The sequence below is a fragment of the Kogia breviceps genome, chromosome 1, assembly GCF_026419965.1.
Source record: "Kogia breviceps isolate mKogBre1 chromosome 1, mKogBre1 haplotype 1, whole genome shotgun sequence".
Taxonomy (NCBI): domain Eukaryota; kingdom Metazoa; phylum Chordata; class Mammalia; order Artiodactyla; family Physeteridae; genus Kogia; species Kogia breviceps.
Window position 1 is genome coordinate 108,944,089 of NC_081310.1, and position 22,578 is coordinate 108,966,666.

The 22,578-nt window shown below is 36.6% G+C and overlaps 1 pseudogene; it reads left to right on the forward strand.

Moving 5' to 3' along the window:
• Nucleotides 1-9,794: 9,794 nt before the first annotated feature.
• Nucleotides 9,795-10,833, forward strand: LOC131761733 (hsc70-interacting protein pseudogene; annotated as a pseudogene).
• The last annotated feature ends 11,745 nt before the right edge of the window (nucleotides 10,834-22,578 follow it).

The following is a 22,578-nucleotide window of genomic DNA, read 5'->3' on the forward strand; positions in this document are numbered from 1 at the left end:
TTTAGGAGAGGGCAGAATTCCAGATAATGTATCTGAGTTGCATCATTATAGGTGCAATTCTGCAGGGTAGAAAGGACAGAGAAGATGTAAGCATAGAGAGGGTTGTAACAGAGGTTTCCAAGTTATTTTGTGCCTTGGAGCCCTTTGGCTTTTCTAGTGAAGACTGTGGACCCCTTCTCAGAATAATGGCTTTACATACATAATTTATGAATTAATATAGATAACAATTAGTTTGAAATAGAGCTATCAAAATATTTTTTTAAAAATAGGGCTTCTCTGGTGGCGCAGTGGTTGAGAGTCCGCCTGCCGATGCAGGGGACACGGGTTTGTGCCCTGGTCTGGGAGGATCCCACATACAGTGGAGTGGCTAGGCCTGTGAGCCATGGCCGCTGAGCCTGCGTGTCCAGAGCCTGTGCTCCGCAACGTGAGAGGCCACAACAGTGAGAGGCCCGTGTACCGCAAAAAAAAAAAAAAAAAAAATTAAAATGTGATATATTAATATGAATTTTACTTATTAATATATTAGATAATATATTAATACATTCAATTTAGTGGGGTCTAATAACTGCCATAATTCAAATACAGTGATGACTCTAAACAACATTTAAGGAGATCTGAAAAACTTTAATGTGATATAAACTGTCTAGGTTTACCAGTGGTGCCAAAGTCACGGTACTACTAATACCACTATGCTTTGTAACTACCTTAATATTATATGGAAATACTAAACTTATGTTTGAAGTTAGTTAGATGCCCTTTCTTATCATGCAAATTCACGGACTCCCTGAATTGTATGCAGTGACTCCTTGGTGGTCCATGATTAAGAGCTTCTTTACAGCAGGTGCATGTGGGAAGACATAGATTCCTAGAGCTGGTTTGGGACATCGTAGAATATATTTGGTTGCGGAAACTTCCCAGCAAGGGCATGTTTGTGTTAATGTGAAGTAATGCCAAAGACAGCATTATTTTTAAGATCATAGACTCCAGGCGAGAATGCCAGTTTAAACAATACTTAAACCCTCTGTGCCTCAGCCTGTCTATTTTTTAATCCTCAAAGGGTTATTGTGAGGATTAAATGTATTAGTGTTTGCCGTATGGCCTGGTGCATGTTAAGCACTATATAAAAAGTAGTTATCAAATAAATAAATATGCTCAAGTTAATTCTCAAGCTGACTGAGCCATGCAATTAGTTACAGGTTGCCTCTATCTTAAAGGTCTTCTGAGCCAGGGAAATAGACAAAAATTGAGAAGACAGATAGATGGGAAAAAACAAAACAAAACTAGGAGCATGAAAGTCAGGAGGAAATGAGTTTTTTAAGGGAGATAGCTCAGAGGAACAGATGCTATTTGGAGGTCAAGGACTAAGCCTGAGAACAGATATCTGGATGAGTATTGGTAATCAGTAATTAGGTCATTGGTAGTCTTCTGGAGAGGATCCAATATATGGACAGAAGCAGATGCCAGACATCAAGCCATTTATTGAATAAGTTGATAGGAACAAACAAAGCCAGTGAATTGGATTACTTTGCTCAAAAGTCAGTTCATGAAAGAAAGGAGATTGAAAATTTATCAGATTTAACAGAAATGACCTAGATGGTACAGGGGAAGTAGTCAATGAAGGGAAAGATTGTAATTGATGGAGAAAGAGAAGGAGCAAACAGTTGCTAGAACCAGGTCCTGATTAATGTAGGAATGAATGAGACTTATGTAGAAAGTTTCACCTTGGACTAAAAAAGAGGTCAAATCCTTTTGAAGCTGGGGGCTATAAGGAGAAACTGATGAAGATAGCCAAGTGCTGTGATCAAATTAAAAAGAACACCTAGGAGGCCTCTATTCTGGAGGATCCTTCACCCATAACTGTTGTGGAAGAGATATTCACAAGAACAGAGAGTGCGGAGAAAGATGGAAACCCCCTTAGGGTGAGTGAGAAACATTTTTGATTGATTGTTACAGGAAATGCAACAAGCATCTAATTAGAGATTAATATAAATATTGTCAAGTAGCTATGGGGATTTAGTTGGGCTAAAAAGGATAGTTAGTTTTCATCCTAAATATCACTTCTGTAGGTAAATCCACATTGATTAAACTCCCAGCTTATGTTTAATTATCCCTGCTGTGTGCTTTCATCATGCCCTGCATTTATATAATTATTTTTTGTTGTATGGCTAGAGTGTAAACTTTTTAAGGGCTCCATTTTGTTCATTCATATACACATATTCAAAACATGGCAAATAAAGGATATTGAACAATTTTTTGCTTTTAATAAATGCCTTTTGGGAGATGGGTCCAAGATGGCAGATAGAAGGACATGCACTCACTCCCTCTTGCGAGAGCACTGGAATCACAACAACCTGTTAAACAATCATCGATGGGAAGACACTGGAACTCACCAAAAAAGATACCCCACATCCAAAGACAAAGGAGAAGCCACAGTGAGACAGTAGGAGGGGGACAATCACAGTAAAATCAAATCACATAAGTGCTGGGTGGGTGACTCACAAACTGGAGAATGATTATACCACAGAAGTCCACCCACTGGAGTGAAGTTTATGAGCCCCATATCAGGCTTCCCAACCTGGGGTCTGGCAATGGGATGAGGAATTCCCAGAGAATCAGACTTTGAAGGCTAGCAGGATTTGACTGCAGGTCTTTGACAGGACTGGGGAAACAGAGACTTCACTCTTGGAGGGCACACACAAAGTAGTGTGTGCCTCAGGACCCAGGGGAAGGAGCAGTGACCCTGTAGCAGACTGAACTAGACCTACCTGGTAGTGTTGGAGGGTCTCTTGCAGAGGTGGGGGGTGGCTGCAACTCACCAAGGGGACAGGAAACTGGGAACAGGAGTTCTGGGAAGTACTCCTTGGTATAAGCCTTCCTGGAGTCCACCACTAGCCCCACCAAAGAGCCTGTAACCTCCAGTGCTGGGTCACCTCAGGCCAGACAACGAACAGGGAGGGAACTCAGCCTTACCCATCAGCAGACAAGTGGTTTAAAGTTTTACTGAGCTCTGCCCAACAGAAACACCCAGCTCTACCCACCATCAGTCCCTCCCATCAGGAAGCTTGCACAATCCTCTTAGATAGCCTCATCCACCAGAGGGCAGACAGCAGAAGCAAGAAGAACTACAATCCTGCAGCCTCTGGAACAAAAACCACATTCACAGAAAGATAGACAAAATAAAAAGGCAGAGGACTATGTACCAGATGAAACAACAAGATAAAACCCCAGGAAAACAACTAAATAAAGTGGAGATAGGCAACCTTCCAGAAAAAGAATTCAGTAAAATGATGATGAAGATGATCCTTGGAAAAAGAATGGAGGCAAAGATTGAGAAGATGCAAGAAATGTTTAACAAAGGCCTAGAAGAATTAAAGAATAAAACAAACAGATGAACAATACAATAACTGAAATGAAGAATACACTAGAAGGAATCAATAGCATAATAACTGAGGCAGAAGAACAGATAAGTGACCTGGAAGACAGAATAGTGGAATTCACTGCTGCAGAACAGGATAAAGAAAAAAGAATGAAAAGAAATGAAGACAGACTAAGAGACTTCTGGGACAACATTAAATGCACCAACATTCGCATTATAGGTGTCCCAGAAGGAGAAGAGAGAGAGAAAGGACCTGAGAAAATATTTGAAGAGATTATAGTTGAAAACTTCCTTAACACGGGAAAGGAAATAGCCCCCCAAGTCCAGGAAGCACAGAGAGTCCCAGGTAGGATAAACCCAAGGAGAAACATGCCGAGACACATAGTAATCAAATTGACAAAAATTAAAGACAAAGAAAAATTATTAAAAGCCACAAGGGAAAAATGACAAATAACGTACAAGGGAACTCCCATAAGGTTAACAGCTGATTTCTCAGCAGAAACTCTACAAGCCAGAAGTGAGTGGCATGATATATTTAAACTGATGAAAGGGAATAACTTACAACCAAGACAACTCTACCCTGCAAGGATCTCATTCAGATTTGGCAGAGAAATCAAAAGTTTTACAGACAAGCAAAAGCTAAGAGAATTTAACACACCAAAACCAGCTCTACAAAAAATGCTAGCAGAACTTCTCTAAGTGGAAAACACAAGAGGAGAAAAGGACCTACAAAATCAAACCCAAAACAATTAAGAAAATGGTAATAGGAATATACATATCGATAATTATCTTCAAAGTGAATGTATTAAATGCTCCAACCAAAGGACAGAGGCTCACTGAATGGATACCAAATCAAGACCCATATATATGCTGTCTAAAAGAGACCCACTTCAGACCTAGGGACCCACAGAGACTGAAAGTGAGAGGATGGAAAAATATATTCCATGAAAATGGAAATCAAAAGAAAGCTGGAGTAGCAATACTCATATCAGATAAAATAGACTTTCAAATAAAGAATGTTACAAGAGACAAGGAAGGACACTGCATAATGATCAAGGGATCAATCCAAGATGATATAACAATTATAAATATATAAGATCAGCTCAATACATAAGGCAAATGCTAACAGCTATAAAAGAGAAAATCGACAGTACCACAATAATAGTGGGGGACTTTAACACCTCACTTACACCAATGACAGATCATCCAGACAGAAAATTAATAAGGAAACACAAGCTTTAAATGCCACAATAGACCAGAGAGATTTAATTGATATTTATAGGACATTCCATCCAAAACCAGCAGATTACACTTTCTTCTCATGTGCACACGGAACATTCTCCAGGACAGATAACATCTTGGGTCACAAATCAAACCTCAGTAAATTTAAGAAACTTGAAATCATATCAAGCATCTTTTCTGACCACAACGCTATGATATTAGAAATGAATTACAGGGGAAAAAACGTAAAACAAGCAAATACATGGAGGATAAATAATATGTTACTAAATAACCAAGAGATCACTGAAGAAATCAAAGAGGAAATCAAAAAATATCTAGAGACAAATGACAACAAAAACATGATGATCCAAAATATATGGGATGAAGCAAAAGCAGTTCTAAGAGGGAAGTTTATAGCAATACAATCCTACCTCAAGAAACAAGAAAAATCTCAAGTAAACAATCTAACCTTACACCTAAAGTAATTATAGAAAGAAGAACAAACAAAACCCAAAGTTAGTAGAAGGAAAGAAATCATAAAGATAAGATCAGAAATAAATGAAATAGAAACAAAGAAAACAATAGCAAAGATCAACAAAACTAAAAGCTAGTTCTTTGACAAGATAAACAAAATTGATAAACCTTTATCCAGACCCACCAAGAAAAAGGGGGAGAGGGCTCATATCAATAAAATTAGAAATGAAAAAGGAGAAGCTACAATGGACACTGAAGAAATACAAAGCACCATAAGAGACTACTACAAGCAACTCTATGCCAATAAAATGGACAACCTGGAAGAAATGGACAAATTCTTAGAAAAGCACAACCTTCCAAGACTAAACCAGGAAGAAATAGAAAATATAAACAGACCAATCACAAGCACTGAAATTGACACTGTGATTAAAAATTTTCCAACAAATAAAAGTCCACGAGCAGATGTCTTCACAGGTGAATTCTATCAAATATTTAGAGAAGAGATAACAATCATCCTTTCAAACTCTTGCAAAAAATTGCAGAGGAAGGAACACTCCCAAACTCATTCTGTGAGACCACAATCACCCTGATACCAAAACCAGACAAAGATACCACAAAAAAAGAAAATTACAGACCAACATCACTGATGAATATAGATGCAAAAATCCTCAATAAAATACTAGTAAACAGAAACCAACAGCACCTTAAAAGGATCATACATCATGCTCAAGTGAGATTTATTCCAGGGATGCAAAGATTCTTCAATATATGCAAATCAATCAGTGTGATATACCATATTAACAAATTAAAAAATAAAAACCATATGATCATCTCAATAGATGCAGAAAATGCTTTTGACAAAATTCAACACCCATTTATGATAAAAACTCTCCAGAATGTGGGCATAGAGGGAAACTACCTAAACAAAATAAAGGCCATATACAACAAACCCACAGCAAACATCATTCTCAATGGTAAAAAACTGAAAGCATTTCCTCTAAGATCAGGAACAAGACAAGGATGTCCACTCTCACCACTATTATTCAACATAGTTTTGGAAGTCCTAGCCATGGCAATCAGAGAAGACAAAGAAATAAAAGGAATACAAATTGGAAAAGAAGAACTAAAACTGTCACTGTTTGCAGATAACATGACACTGTATATAGATAATCCTAAAGATGCTACCAGAAAGCTGTTAGAGCTAATCAATGAATTTGGTAAAGTTTTAGGATACAAAATTAATGCACAGATATCTCTTGCATTCCTATACACTAACAATGAAAGATCAGAAAAAGAATTTAAGGAAATAATCCCATTCACCATTGCAGCAGAAAGAATAGAATACCTAGGAATAAACCTACCTAAGGAGGTAAAAGACCTGTACTCAGAAAACTGTAAGACACTGATGAAAGAAGTCAAAGATGACACAAACAGATGGAGAGATATACCATGTTTTTGGATTAGAAGAGTCAAAATTGTGAAAATGTCTATACTACCCAAAGCAATCTACAGATTCAGTGTAATTCCTATGAAATTACCAATGGCATTCTTCACAGAATTAGAACAAAAAATTTAACAATTCATATGGAAACACAAAAGACCCCGAATAGCCAAAGCAACTCTGAGAAAGAAAACAGAGCTGGAGGAATCAGACTCCCCAACTTCAGACTATACTAGAAAGCTACAGTAATCAAGACAGTATGGTACTGGCACAAAAACAGAAATAAAGATCAATGGAACAGGATAGAAAGCCCAGAGATAAACCCATGCACCTATGGTCAACTAATCTATGACAAAGGAGGCAAGGATATACAATGGAGAAAAGACAGTCAATAAGTGGTGCTGGGAGAACTACATGTAAAAGAATACATGATAGTTACATGTAAAAGAATGAAATTAGAACACTCCATAACACCATACACAAAAATAAGCTCAAAATGGATTAAAGACCTAAATGTAAGACTGGACACTATAAAGCTATTAGAGGGAAATATAGGAAGAACACTCTTTGACATAAATCACAGCAAGATCCTTTTGACCCACCTCCTGGATTAATGGAAATAAAAACAAAAATAAACAAATGGGACCTAATGAAACTTAAAAACTTTTGCACAGCAAAGGAAACCATAAACAAGATGAGAAGACAACCCTCAGAATGGGAGAAAGTATTTGCAAATGAAGCAATTGACAAAGGATTAATCTCCAAAATGTACAAGCAGCTCAATATCAAAAAAACAAACAACCCAATCCAAAAATGGGCAGAAGACCTAAACAGACATGTCTCCAAAGAAGATATGCAGATTGCCCACAAACACATGAAAGGATGCTCAACATCACTAATCATTAGAGAAGTGCAAATCAACACTACAATGAAGTATCACCTCATGTCAGTCAGAATGGTCATCATCAAAAACTCTACAAACAATAAATGCTGGAGAGGTTGTGGAGAAAAGGGAACCCTCTTGCACTGTTGGTGGGAATGCAAATTGATACAGCCACTATGGAGAACAGTATGGAGGTTCCTTAAAAAACTACAAATAGAATTACCATATGACCCAGCAATCCCACTACTGGGCATATACCCAGACAAAACCATAATTCAAAAAGACACCTGCACCCCAATGTTCATTGCAGCACTATTTACAATAGCCAGGTCATGGAAGCAACCTAAATGCCCATCAACAGATGAATGGATAAAGAAGATGTGGTACAGGGCTTCCCTGGTGGCGCAGTGGTTGAGAATCCTCTGCCAATGCAGGGGACATGGGTTCGTGCCCCGGTCCAGGATGATCCCACATGCCGTGGAGTGGCTGGGCCCGTGAGCCATGGCTGCTGAGCCTGTGCGTCCAGAGCCTGTGCTCTGCAATGGGAGAGGCCAGAACAGTGAGAGGCCCATGTACCACCAAAAAAAAAAAAAAAAAGAGGGCTTCCCTGGTGGCGCAGTAGTTGAGAATCCGCCTGCCGATGCAGGGGACATGGGTTCGTGCCCCGGTCCGGGAAGATCCCACATGCCGTGGAGCGGCTGGGCCCGTGAGCCATGGCCACTGAGCCTGCGCGTCTGGAGCCTGTGCTCCGCAACGGGAAAGGCCACAACAGTGAGAGGCCCGCGTACCGCAAAAAAAAAAAAAAAAAAAAAAAAAGAAGATGTGGTACATATATACAATGGAGTATTACTCAGCCATAAAAAGGAATGAAGTTGGGTCATTTGTAGAGATGTGGATGGACCTAGAGACTGTCATACAGAGTGAAGTAAGTCAGAAAGAGAAAAGCAAATATCATATATTAACACATATATGTGGAATCTAGAAAAATGGTACACATGAACCAGTTTGCAAGGCAGAAATAGAGACACAGATGTATAGAACAAATGTATGGGAAGGGGGAAAAGCAGGGGTGGGGGATGAATTCAGAGACTGGCATTGACTTACATACATTAATATGTATAAAATAGATAAATAACCTGTTGTATAAAAAAATTAAATTAAATTTAAAAAATAAAATGAGGAAACTAAATTAAAAATGAATAAATAAATGTATTTTATTTTCTGGACTTACTGTGTATTTTAGAAGAGTCTACACTAACCTAGTAGCTTTGACGAATTTGAAGCATCCATTTCAACTCTAGCAATACTAATTTTGTTAAAAGCAAATTAATGAACCTTCTTCCCTCGTTCATTCTTACATTTTCCTCACATGGCCCTCCATTAACTATCCTGCTCTTTACATCTCATTTGTTTCTTGTTTGTGGCTTACAATTATCTCTCTAGCTTGACCATTATAGGACTTCTTCTTTAATGACCCTTTGCAATTACTCTTGAGTGCAATTCTGTTCTTGACAGGCACCTCATTCTGTTTCCTTTCCCACCCCATGTGATTCTAAGTGTTCTCAGGAGCTCAGTCCTGAGTAAGGCAATCTGCATAGCTAGCTCTTCTAATGCATGAACACTGGGTCTGGCAACAAAAGATAAAAAAGAAAAAATAAATCACGGTTTTTGCGGTACTCGGGCCTCTCACTGCTGTGGCCTCTCCCGTTGCGGAGCACAGGCTCTGGACGCACAAGCCCAGCGTCCATGGCTCACGGGCCCAGCCGCTCCACGGCATGTGGGATCTTCCCGGACCGGGGCACGAACCCGCGTCCCCTGCATCGACAGGCGGACTCTCAACCACTGTGCCACCAGGGAAGCCCACGTGGTTTATTACGGGTCAGGAATTACCTGCTTCGATGCAGGAAAACGTCTAGAAGGTGAAGGATTCAAGTGGTATGTAAAGTTAGACGGGAAGTTGAGAGATGTCAAAAGATAAGTGGTCTTCTTTAAGAATATATTATAAGTGGAGGATCTAATTGTTACTTCCTTTGAACATTTACTGAACAACCACTGTAATGCATAGCTGCCATGAAGAAAAGAAAGTTTAATAAGGAAGTAAAACTACAGATCAAAGCAGAAGCTTCTAGACTAGACTTTTTCAGGTCTGGTTTTGGATCTTTTAAAACTAATTTTACAGAATTATTTCAGTATGATATCACTTATATGTGGAATCCAAAAAAGAAAACAAACTGCCCTTTACGCGGTCACGCTGAGCTAGCGCCTGGGCCTGGGATGGGGCCGCAGCCTCCGCGCACTCACCGCCTCCTGCTGCCTCCTGCCACTTCCGGACCGTGGTCACCGGCAAAGTGAGCAAGCTTCGAGCCTTCGTGAAAATGTGCAGGCAGGACCTGAGTGTTCTGCACACCGAGGAAATGCGCTTCCTGAGGGAGTGGGTGGAGAGTATGTGGGGTAAAATACCACCTGCTACTCATAAAACTAAATTGGAAGAAAATACCAAGGAAGAAAAAACAGATAGTAAGAAGGAGGAGGAAAACATAAAGACAGACGAACCATCAAGTGATAAAAGTGATCTAGAAATTGACAATGAAGGTGTGCTTGAACCTGGCACTGATGCCCCTCAAGAAATGGGAGATGAAAATGTAGAGATAACTGAGGATATGATGGATCAGGCAAATGATAAAAACGTGGCTGCCACTGACGCCCTAAATGTTGGTGAACTACAGAAAGCCATTGACTTTTTCACAGATGCCATCAAGCTAAATCCTCGTTTGGCCATTCTGTATGCCAAGAGAGCGAGTGTCTTCATCAAATTACAGAAGCCAAATGCTGCCATCAGAGACTGTGACAGACCTATTGAAATAGATCCCAAGTCTGCTCAGCCATACAAGTAGCAAAGGAAAGCACACAGACTTTTGGGCCCTTGGGAAGAAGCTGCCCATGATCTTGCCCTTGCCTGTAAACTGGATTATGATGAAGATACTAGTGCAATGCTGAAAGAGTTCAACCAAGGGCCCAGAAAATTGCTGAACATCGGAAAAAGTATGAGCGAAAACGTGAGAGATCAAAGAGAGAATAGAAAGGGTCAAGAATGCTCGGGAAGAACATGAGAGAGCCCAGAGGGAGGAATAAGCCAGACGACGGTTAGGAGCTCAGTATGGCTCTTTTCCAGGTGGCTTTCCTGGCGAAATGCCTGGTAACTTTCCTGGAGGAATGCCTAGAATGGGAGGGGCATGCATGCCTGGAATGTCAGGAATGCCGGGGCTCAATGAAATTCTTAGTGATCCAGAGATTCTTGCAGGCATGCAGGATCCAGAAGTTATGGTGGTCTTCCAGGATGTGGCTCAGAACCTGGCAAATATGTCAAAATATCAGAGCAATCCAAAGGTTATGAATCTCATCAGTAAATTGTCTGCCAAACTTGGAAGTCAAGCATAATGCCCTTCTGACAAATAAAGCCCCTGCTGAAGGACAAGTAACTTAGATCACCTCATGGATGTCATAATAACACAAACCAGTGTACCTCTGACCTTCTCATGAAGAAAGCTGGGGTGCTTTGAAGATAATCCCTACCCCTCTGCCCCAAATGCAGCTGAAACATTTTACAGTGGTTTGCCATTAGGGTATTCATTCAGATAATGTTTTCTTACTAGAAATTTAAAAATTTAAACAATTTTTAAACCTTAAAAATACTTAAAACAAATTAAAAGGGTATGTTAATCCCTACATTTTTCTTTACTAATCATTTTGGTTTTTTCCTTTGAATTAATTAGGCAAGGAAGATACTTCAGTATGGAAGATTTTTTTTTTTTTTTTTTTTTTGCGGTATGCGGGCCTCTCACTGTTGTGGCCTCTCCCGTTGCGGAGCACAGGCTCCGGACGCGCAGGCTCAGCGGCCATGGCTCACGGGCCCAGCCGCTCCGCGGCATGTGGAATCTTCCCGGACCAGGGCACGAACCCGTGTCTCCTGCATTGGCAGGCGGATTCTCAACCACTGCGCCACCAGGGAAGCCCAGTATGGAAGATTTATTGTTCAAGTTTGAGTGAAATAAAGATTTATTAGTGGGAGGCAAATGTACCATTTAAATAGATAAAGTTTGAGTTGGATATATGGTTACTGAGGCATTTTGACTTATGTTTTTAATTGCTTTATTATTATTATTTTTAATGATTTGCTTCCATGAAACTATTGGGACCACCAGTATTGCAGTAGGACCTGGGTAGAGACTAGAAGTACTTGGCAGGGCAGCAGTAATCTTACTGCATTTTATATAATGTGTACCTTTGTGCAGACGCATTTAAATTTTATACTATGGTGAAGGGATGATTTTTACACTGCTGCAGTAAAATCAAATTACTTAGCTCTGTTCTTGTCTGATATCTAAAATAAGTGTTTCATATTCCCACATACGGGAAATAAGGGAATACTTTTCTTTTTGTATTTCTATGTTTAAAATGTTCTTTTCAGATCAGAAGATGCCCAACTTTGTCTGCTTTCTACTTGTTTTCACATTATTTTTCCTCTTACTTTTCTTGGGCTAAAGATGATGCTTTTTCACTAGCATCATCACTGCTATCATCATTCACAGCATAATTATGCAAGCATATTTAATGCTGGGTTTAATTTAATATGTAATACAAATAGTGGCTATGTAGGGTAATACCCATAATAGCTGCAGTTTCTTACTTGGCCAAGAGATTTCATATTTAAGTGTTAGATTTTCTCTTTGGTGAAATCTTAACATACCAAAGGATGTTGGAAGAAGGGATTCCCTTTGGTGTTTGGTCTCCTACTTAAGAAATACCTATTGCAGTTAGAGTTTATCTTGTAGTATTAATTTTTGGAGAAGTTTGAATTAATTGATACACAAAGAGGGGAACCTAAATTCCTAATCTAGCATGAACTAAAAAAATTGATGAGATTCATGGTGTTTCTTCATTGTGGAGTTGTCAGCATTGTGAAAGATGCATTGTTCTATTCAGCTCTTAAATACTGCAGCCATGTCCCCACCTCTCCTTATTCCTTCCCTCTCCTCCAAGGAAAAAGAAAATGATAAATTTTCTGTTGTACATCCAATTCTTATATTAAATGAGGCTAAGTCCAGGCACTGTAACAGGAATTGCTAGGTTTCTACTTATTATCTTTCAATGTAAAGTGCTAGTTTAAAAGCAATTTCAAGGGATGAGAGCCTCTGTACTTTGCTTATTTGAAGAATCAATGGTAGGAGCAGTGAAGTAAATTCCATGGAATACATTTCTGAAATCATAAGTAAGTTGATTCAAGTTTTTATGCTTTGCTGTACACAAGCAAATAGAAATGCATCTGTTAAGTGAGAAAAAGCTGTATGCTGACTGAGCATGTTTTTTAAACCCTTTGAAAATACTCAGCATTAAAGCTTGAGTTTGAGCTTGTTGGTGTTCTTTTTGTTAATATGTGTTCGCCTCAAAATTTCCAGTGTGTACTGTAATTCAGGACCAGCTGCTTCTGGACTTTTCATTTGATTTACACATTACCTAAGTACCTTCTAACACTGCACATATTACCATAAACAGGTAAAAGTAAAATTGGTCTGAAAATGTATCCTGTGGTTTTCAGACTTTTAAGTTAATACAAAGTATGCCTTCAAACAAAAAAAAAGAAAGAAAGAAAACAAACTAATGAATATAACAAAAAAGAATCAGACTCACAGATGTAGAGAACAAATTAGTGGTTACCAGTGGGGAAAAGGATGGGAGGAGGGGCAAGATAGGGGTAGGGGATTAAGAGATACAAAATACTACATATAAAATAAATAAGCTATAAGGATCTATTGTACAATATAGGAACTATAACCAATATTTTATAATAACTATAAATGAAGTATAACCTTTAAAAATTGTGAATCACTATGTTGTATACCTGAAACTTACATAATATTGTACATCAACTATACCTCAATTAAAAAAACAAATTTCCAGGACTTCCCTGGCAGTCCAGCTTTTAACACTTTGCGCTTCCACTGCAGGGGGCATGGGTTTGATCTCTGCTTGGGAACTGAGATCCCACATGCCTCGTGGTGTGGCAAAAAAAAAAAACCAGACAAATTTTGCAAAATTAGTGTGGTTCAACAAACATTTATTGAACATAAAGTAAAATTATGTTTGTTATTTTTGCATGATAGGGAATCTACTCTGTCTTGTTATTTGTGTGTTTCTTTTATTATTCTTGATTGTTTACACATGAGTATATGCACACTATTTCTTCAGTGAGCACAGAGATCCCTCAGTGATCTATTTCATGTAATAAGCTCTTGTCTAGTACTTGCTATGTGTCAGGCACCTTTTTAAGTGCTTTACCAATGTTAACTTATGAAATCTTATGACTTCATGTAAATTTATTTTTCCTGGTAACTTATGTGAGGATCCTAAACAGTGACTCTCCTGGAACATTGCTGTTAATAAATTTATTTAATAAACCAAACATACTAAGAATAAATACATTTAAGTAGTAATCAAATGCTACCATGATGAACATATTGATGTCTATATTTGCAGTCTATTTGATCTCTCTTAGCACAAAAAAGACACATATGAGTAGATTCACCTATTTATTTATTCATGTATGTATGCGTATCTCCTTTTATTCAATACACTTTTACTGAGTATTGCTGTGTAAAAGCAACATGTTCAGTGATTTTTAAAAAGTTATGAATAGGATCACTTCATATTCAAGAAGTTTATATACTGGGGGCAGTATGTTGGGGCAAAGAATACAGATGAGACAAGAAAGCAAATATGTACACAGAATACATGTAAGCTTGAAAAAGAAAGTTCTATAAACATAAAAACAATGTCCACAGTGGACTGTGTAAAACTAGAGATGGGAGCATTTAAGCTGAATATATGCCATTTTAGTGATGGAAGTCCTTACTATGACACAGGCCAAGAGGGTGTAGAAATATGGATGGACTTCAGCTGGATCAAGATTTTCCTGGGCTACAGTGATGTGTTAACAATTGTTAGGGGGGAAATCATTTGCTAAACTATCGAGAAAATGCAGCCTCTCCAGTAAAAGGAAATTTTTCTACTAGTTTCCAGTGGTAAAATAGTCCACCAGCTCCACATTTTTTGTTTGTTTTACTGTTTCTGAATTTTGATTGCTGTAAGAACTAGAAATATCTTTCATCTCCAGCTGGCAATAAAGCTCTACTCCATTTTCCAAGTTGGACTGCTATAATCTTCCTTAATGAGTCTACCATAGCTCACTCTCCAGAGCTTCCAACTGGATCAAAAAATAATCCTTAGACAAAGGAGCAGCAGAACACCATGGTTTCTCCATCCTGATGCAGTGCTTTTTTCAATAGTTACTACTTGATTTCTGTTCCAAGTAAGAGGTGTTTTGACAGATTAAACAAAAGATGAGCCTTGAAAACTCATGAACCTTGTTTCCTTATCTCTACTTTATCATAATAAAAACATTAATTCTGTTCTCAGATAGGGAAAAAATTCAAAGGTTCCCCAATTTTTGGCCTGGTGTAATCAGATAACAGCAATCAGATTTTTTACAGGTGACATCATGTAAAGTCTTTTCAGACTACAGCAATACTTGCTGGTCTAAAATATTAAAATTACTAATTAATGAATGAGGAAGTAGTAAGTGATCAGCTGAATTGCAAGTTCTGAAATTTTGTAACATCTGCTACTTTTGAAACAATAATATACGCATGAAAATTTCTTCTATACTTTTGGAAATGTTAATCTCGCATTACCTACAAGCAGATTCCATACAAACATCTTAATAAATGTCTCATGAAAAGCTAGTTAAGATAGGTAATAATAGCTTCATTTAAAGAAAAACATAAGACAGTGTTTGGATTTGCCCGTGTTTACCAAAACTGATTGAATATTTTCCATGTAGTTAATGACTGTAGAAGAAATTAACTCACAGAAATGAACTCACACATTCATTGTGTATAATTTTACTTATTTTCCTTTTTCAATACAACAGGCTGTTGTCAGATTATGCTTTTTGTAGCACCTATGGCAGCTAACTGGGTACAGAGAGAGGAGGTCAGAAATATCAGGTAAAAGCTGGCTGTTGATATGGACATGACATCTCATTTTGGAGCAGTACAGTTTATGCCGTTTGATATTTCGAGAGCTTTCTATGCATTTTTCTTCCATATGAAGGGAGAAACTATATAGGAACTATGATTGTGGTGTTTTGAAGCAATAAAGAAGTAAGTTATGAAGGGAATGATTTTACATTTTTGACACATTAAACCAAATATAGAAGACTAACGTGCCAAAGGTGACCTCAACAATATTACAGACTCTTGAAATCTGATTCTTTAAACCAAGCCTAGCAAAGCACAAGTTATTTACTAGAAAACAAAACTCAACCAAAAACAAACAAAAAACTCCAATCAGCCTGAATTTCACCGGAAATTTGTAGGGCTAATGTGACACGAACTTCAAGTTGTCCATGAATGGTCAGTTGAGAAGGACACTTGCATTGAACCAATTTGCAATTTTAGTCCACGCTCTTCATAGCTTTTGAAATTTCAACCTTACTCATACAGATACAGCACATTAGCTGCAGCCAAACTGAATAAACACATTCTAAGTGTTTTAAATCAGTCCTTAAAACAATTTTCAATTTTGGGTTAGAAGGAATGAAAATTTCCTTATGCACATTGCTTAAAAACTTCTCCTGGTTTCATTTTTGTGTGTGTTTAATTTAGCCCGCTCATTTTCTTCAGATTTATCTTCACCAATTACATAGCAGTCAATCAAATATAAAAGATTCATGCCATTGAAGTTTTCAAAGTTACATAGCTACTAATCAATAGGCTAAAATATTATGCCTCATTCTCATACCCTCTGGGTAAATGGTGGATTAGAGAAGATTTTTTTAACAAAGAAATAGAGAGAGATAAAAAGAGAAACAAGAGTGTGTCACAGTTCCAAGATCTTTATGGACAAGTTAAATTAAGCCATGTATTGAAAAGAGGCTTGGCAATAACTTGTCAGGGTCCATGTGTGTGGTAAAGCAGTAAACCAGAGGCAGAATTGATATTCAGGAGGGATATCACATTTTTTATTAGACATTTGCAATATTTTGGTAATCATTTACCTTGAAAGCCTTGGTGGGAGTCAAGATCATCTCTCCTCAGAAAAGCTGAACATTCTGGCTTTCCCAGCTAGGGTATGGTCCTGTGACTCAGCTCCACAAACCACACGATGTAAGATTTGAATTTGGACTATGTGTGTCTCTCTCTCTTTCTCATGACTGTGGTGGCAATTTCTACAAGGCCAAGCTCCCTGTGCAGAAGGTTTTGTGATTTATTTTTTAGCTAGGAGCTCACATTCCTTGAATCTTTGTGGGAATAATTTGAGGCCTGGGTAAAGGATGTGTTCCTCTGAGAGGATACAACACAGACTGTTTTCATAGGCAAAAACTTGGTAATAACACTCTGGGAACTGCCGAGAAATCAATTTGACTAGTCCATTAAATAGTGCCTTAAATAGGCTTGTATTTAAAGAGCCATTAGCATGTCTTTTTGGCACGTGTGGTGCTAGCTGGTGAACATTATTAAAGGTCTAGAATTAGGCTTGTTTAATAGTATTCAGAGGTGAGAATGAAGAATATTGGGCAAAGGGGAACTACAGTTGCCAGTATGCACTTTCTGATTTTTAATGACATTTGATGTCTAGCTGAAGTCTTTTGATACTCTTAATAGTACTTTTTTCCTTCAGTGTGACTTTTCTGATTGAAGCAAATGTAATCTCTAATTGAAGGTATTTGGATATAGATTGTGATTCAGAAACCATAGATTCAAGTTTCATCCTTTTTTGAGAAACACATTTTTGGTTCTTATCTTTTGCTGAAAATATATAAGAATGTATTGTGGATATTTGCTTATGAATGGAATTGCTGGGTCATACTGTATCTTTATGCAAAAGCTTTCCTAAATAGTTGTACCAACTTACATCTCAGGCAGTCTATGATAACCCAGGCATACCACATCTTTATCAACTTGTCAATCTTTTTCATTTTAGCCATTCTGATAAGTAGTAATGTCTCACTGTGATTATAATTTGCATTTCCCTAATGAGCTTGAGAACCCTTAATATGTTTATGGTCTTTTGGATAACTTCATTTGTAAAGTGCTTATTCATTTCTTTTGCTATTTTTCACTGGGCTATCAGTATCTTTTATTGAATTGGTGGGAGCTCTTTATGTATATTAGATACACATTTTCTGTTGATTATATGTACTATGTAAAATTTCCACTGTTTTATGACTTGATTGTGATCAACAAAATTTTTTATTTTATTTTAGTAAATTGTTTGACACAGATTTTAAGCTCAGAAGTTTTTATGTTAGTATTTAAGAAATCTTTGTCTATCCCTGAAATCTTGAATATATTCTCTCACAATCTGCCAACTGATTTTGGGTAGGCCATAGTGGAAAAGTAAAGATTCATTTTATTTCACACATATATCCCATTGACCCAGGACCACTTTTTGAATAAAACTGACATATCTATACTGCTCTTCAGTGCTGTTTTTATGTTAAATCAAGTATTGTTTAATGCCCTTTTTGTTCTGTTCTATTACTATATTTGTACCAATACCACAATGTCCTAATTTTTGGAGTGTTGTAATAAACCTTTTATCTGTTACTGTAAGTACTCCAATTTTTTCTATAAGATTGTCTTTGCATTTGTATATATATTTTAGATCACCTTCTCAATTATTGACAAAACCATCTTACGAATTTTAATGGGGATTGTTTTGAATTTGTAGATCAATTTTGGTAGAATAAACATCTTCATAATATTGAGTCTTCCAATAATTATCATGTTAATTTTTGATTTATTTGAGCCTTTTAAATTTATCTCAGTAGTATTATATAATTTTCTAAATAAAAATCTCACATCTTTTGTTAGAGTTATTACAGTGTATTTGTTATTTTCTCAGGCCATTGTGAATTAAACATATTTTTAAAATGTTTTCTAAATGGTTGCTCTCAATGTAGAGGAAAATAATTGATTTTTCTGGTAGAGTTATGCAAGCCAGTGATAGTCTAAGACTCAGATATTAACTCTAATAGTTTATCCTTAGATTTGGGGGGGACTTTTCTATAAATACAATTAGGTCATCTTCTAAAAACAAAAATTAGAAGCTTAATTATTTTTCTTATTCTTACACAGTTATTTTTCTTGTCTAATTGTACTAGCTAGGATCTTCAATACAAAGCTGAATAAAAGTGGTGGTGACCAGTATTTCTATCTAGTTTCTGATTTCAGAGATATGATACAATATCTAAACATGAAATATGATATTTGTGTAGCATTTTTGTAGATACAATAGGGGAGCAAAACTTGCCAACAAAAAAAATGCCTCTTTGACATGTGGAGTACTTCAAGATGAAATCAATCAAGGAAGACTCAGGAAGAAACTTTGACCTTCCCCCTAACATCTAAAAGAATGTAAATAGAGGACCTGTTCCAGGAAGGGAGCTATCATCATAGATAACAATAGTAAGTAGAATGAACTGGGTGTGTAGACAGGGAGGAACCTAGCAAATTCTGTTTGTTAAAATTCCTCTCTGTGTCCCATTGTCTCTGCATGGTCCAGCAAACATTTATTTACCAAACATTTGCTTTTCTATCTCCATGTCAATTGTCTTCCTCCATTTTGAAGTCTCAAACCACTACTCCTGACATCCTCTTTTGTCTTTAGTTGAAGATGACATTTCAGGTGAGCACTTTGGGCATTTTGACAAGTTACTCAGTTTTTCTGTGTCTCCCAAGTATACATGTTATTAAACTGTTTGATTTTTCTTCTTTTAATCTGTCTTATGTTGGCCAGAAGAACATAGAAGGGCAGAGAAAATTTTCTTCCTCCCTGACTATGCCCTTTTTCAGACTAAGAACATTCCCTTCTAGTTCCTAGATTGCTAAAAACTTTTATTATGAAAAAGTATTGAATTACCTCAAGTTATTTTTCTGCTTCTATTAGGATAATCATATACTTTTGCCTATTCACTAATGTGGTAAATTAATTGATTTTTTACAATGTTAAACCAATGTTGCTTTACTAGAATAAATTTTACATTTCTGTAATGTATTATCCTTTTATATAGTGCTGGATTCAGTTTGCTAACATTTTGCTTAGAATTTTTATATCTATGTTTGTGAGAGAGATAAATTATCCATATTTATAATCTTTCAAATTTTAATGCCAAGGAAATCTGATTTAGTAAAATAAGTTGGGAAGTGTTTATTTTTCTTCTTCATCTTACTTTCTAGGATATTTTGGGTAAATTGTATTTATATATTATTTAGTGTTTGAAATATTTCACCAGTGGCTTGGAGTTTTTGTTGGGAAGTTTTTAAATTAAGGATTTGAGTGCTTCAATGGAGTTGATATTCTATTTTTTTCATGTCAGTTATGGTAAATCTTATATTTTCTAGATATTTGTCAAGTTTGCATAAATTTTCAAAATCTTTGGCTTAAAGACATTTATAACATTCTATTATTATCTATGTAATGCTAATAAAATTTGCAATGATACCACTTTTTTATTCATTATATTGATTATATAGGCCTTTGTCTGGGTTTACAAAATGTATTAATCTGAGCTTAAATGATAAAGAATATACTCTGTGTAATTTTAGTGCTTTGATATTTATTGCTACTTACTTTATGGTACAGAATATCATCAAATTTAATATATGCATATATCCCATTTATACTCAAAAAGAATATGTAATCTTTAATATATGGAAACAATTTTAATATTCAATATCTTTATTGATTCTGTGCCTATGTGACTCACATAAAGATGTTTTAAAATTTCTAACCTTAATTGTAGATTTCTCTATTTCTCCTTTTAGTTCTATTTTTTTATATATGGTAAAGCTATAGTTAGGTACATATATATCTAGATTGTTCTTTTCATCATTTTGAATCATCATAAGGACGTATGGAAACATAGAAGAGAATCTGAAGAAAAATGCAAGCAATACAAGAAGAGAGAGGCAATTTCAGTGCAATATATGGTAAAGGATTTTGAGCAATTTTTTAGATGGGAAGATGGAAAATGGGAGGTCTGTATCAGAACCTTACTATGTATAGAACATCCATAATTATGCAACTGTTTTCGGCATAGCAGGCTACATATAGATTCTATTCCATAGTGGTTGTTAGTGTAATCATTTACAAATAATCATTTCACTACCTTCATAAGTTAAAAATTAATGAACCAAACCAGGTTTATGGGGTTAAGGCACAAAGGAACTACTATGTTTGAAAAATATTATTTTGTGTGATTGCTATACACTAAAAACAAAAAGAACTATACACAAATGCAATAACACCAATGTGATATGCATTAGCATTTATCACCTTATATTTTACAGATAGTAAAAGCATAACTTAATTTTGAGGTATGAGAAGCAAATTATAACTCTTGACAAGAGAAGAAATTGTTTAGAAAACTTCAATTAGAAATTGAGTGATGAAGCCAAAAAAAGGTATCCACTGGATTTGACAAAGGTCACTGATGATATTGGCAAGAATTGTTTCAGTGGAGGAGTGGGGAAAAAGTATATTCATAGCTGAAGAGCAAATAACAGATGCAGAAATGGAAACCATGAGATGAGTCAAGAGGCTCAAGAAACTTGAGAATGAAATGAAGGAGAAAGGTAGTGTAGAAACTAGAGGGTGACACAGAGTTAAGGGAAAATTTTGCATTTTCTTTCTAATTGGGGGGCCCAATTTTATATATATATACATATATATATATATATATATATATATATATATATGTCTATATAGGAGAATAAATCAATAAAATAGTTAAAGGGGGATGAAGCCAAATCACTTATCACTGAGAAGACACCAGGAGAGAAATGAGTAAAGAAGGGTGGATATGGATATTGTTTCTAAATTTGGGGGGCTAGTAATGGGCCAAGCAGGAGATAAGAAAGTTATCTCATTCCCATCAGATTGCGCCACTCTTCTTGGTTCAGTAAGGGAAATGGTCATCCACTAAAAGGAAAAAAGAAAATAGACATGAAAAAGCCCTGAGGATGGTTACTAAAGTTTGAAATACCTATTGAGAAAATAGAGGATTAAACTGAATAAAGATGAAGGCAAGAATTTCCATGCAATACTGAAGGTCCAAGTGAGGTTGAAATCCAGAATTCTAAAGAAAGTAGCAGTCTTCAAGACTAGGTACCTTCCCCCAGCCATAGAGGATGTAAGAGTAGAAGTTAAATAAAATAAATGTGGAGGAGAAAGAACCATAGTTATGTATGTGTAGATATTTATTAAGTTGTGCAACTAGAATTTATCCACTTTGTAGTTTATATGTAACACTTCAACATAGAAGGGTATTAAAAAAATAAGATAGTGAGTGGACCATTTCAGGTTCATTACAGTCTGGATTGGGTGGAGGCTATTGACTAGATTCTTATACTCACAGTAGCTTTGAGATTCTTTATCTTAGTGCTTCTTGAATTTTAAGGAGCAAGCAGTGCACTGGGGATCATGCTAAGTCATAGACTCCAGTTCAGTTGCTCTGAGGTGGAACTCGAGAGTCTGCATTTCTAAGACTCCCAGATACTGCTGCCAGTCTGTGGGCCACACCGCTTATAATCCTATACGACACACAGGAATATTGGGTGAAAAATAATACAGTTTGTTAAATGAGTGCTTCTCCTACCTACTAAATGGTGTGATTGATTTTTCAACTTAAATTTATTTCAACTAAGAGTGATGTATTATTTTCTTCTAGATATTTGGCCTATTAGGTTATATGGCTATACATCAAAGGCAGCATTGACATTCACAGACATGTCACCCATGTGTTGTTTATGAACAATGGTAGATGGAGTATTTTTCCACTACTCCTAGGAGAGGTGATAATTCTGCCTCTTTTCCCCTCTCCCCAGTCCCCACCCAGGATGTTAAACAGAACTAGCTTAAAACAATTGTTCAGGGAAACCAAAGTGGACCACATCATAGATTTATTTTGCCATATAAAAGATCAATTTTGTTAATAATTTATTTCTACAGCACATTTTTTTCTCCATAAACTTGTGAAATGAGAGGGCAAGGCTTTTTTATGGAAACTTCTTCAACACAAAATCTCTCTGTCCCTGCCCCCACTTCCTTCCCACTCCCCCT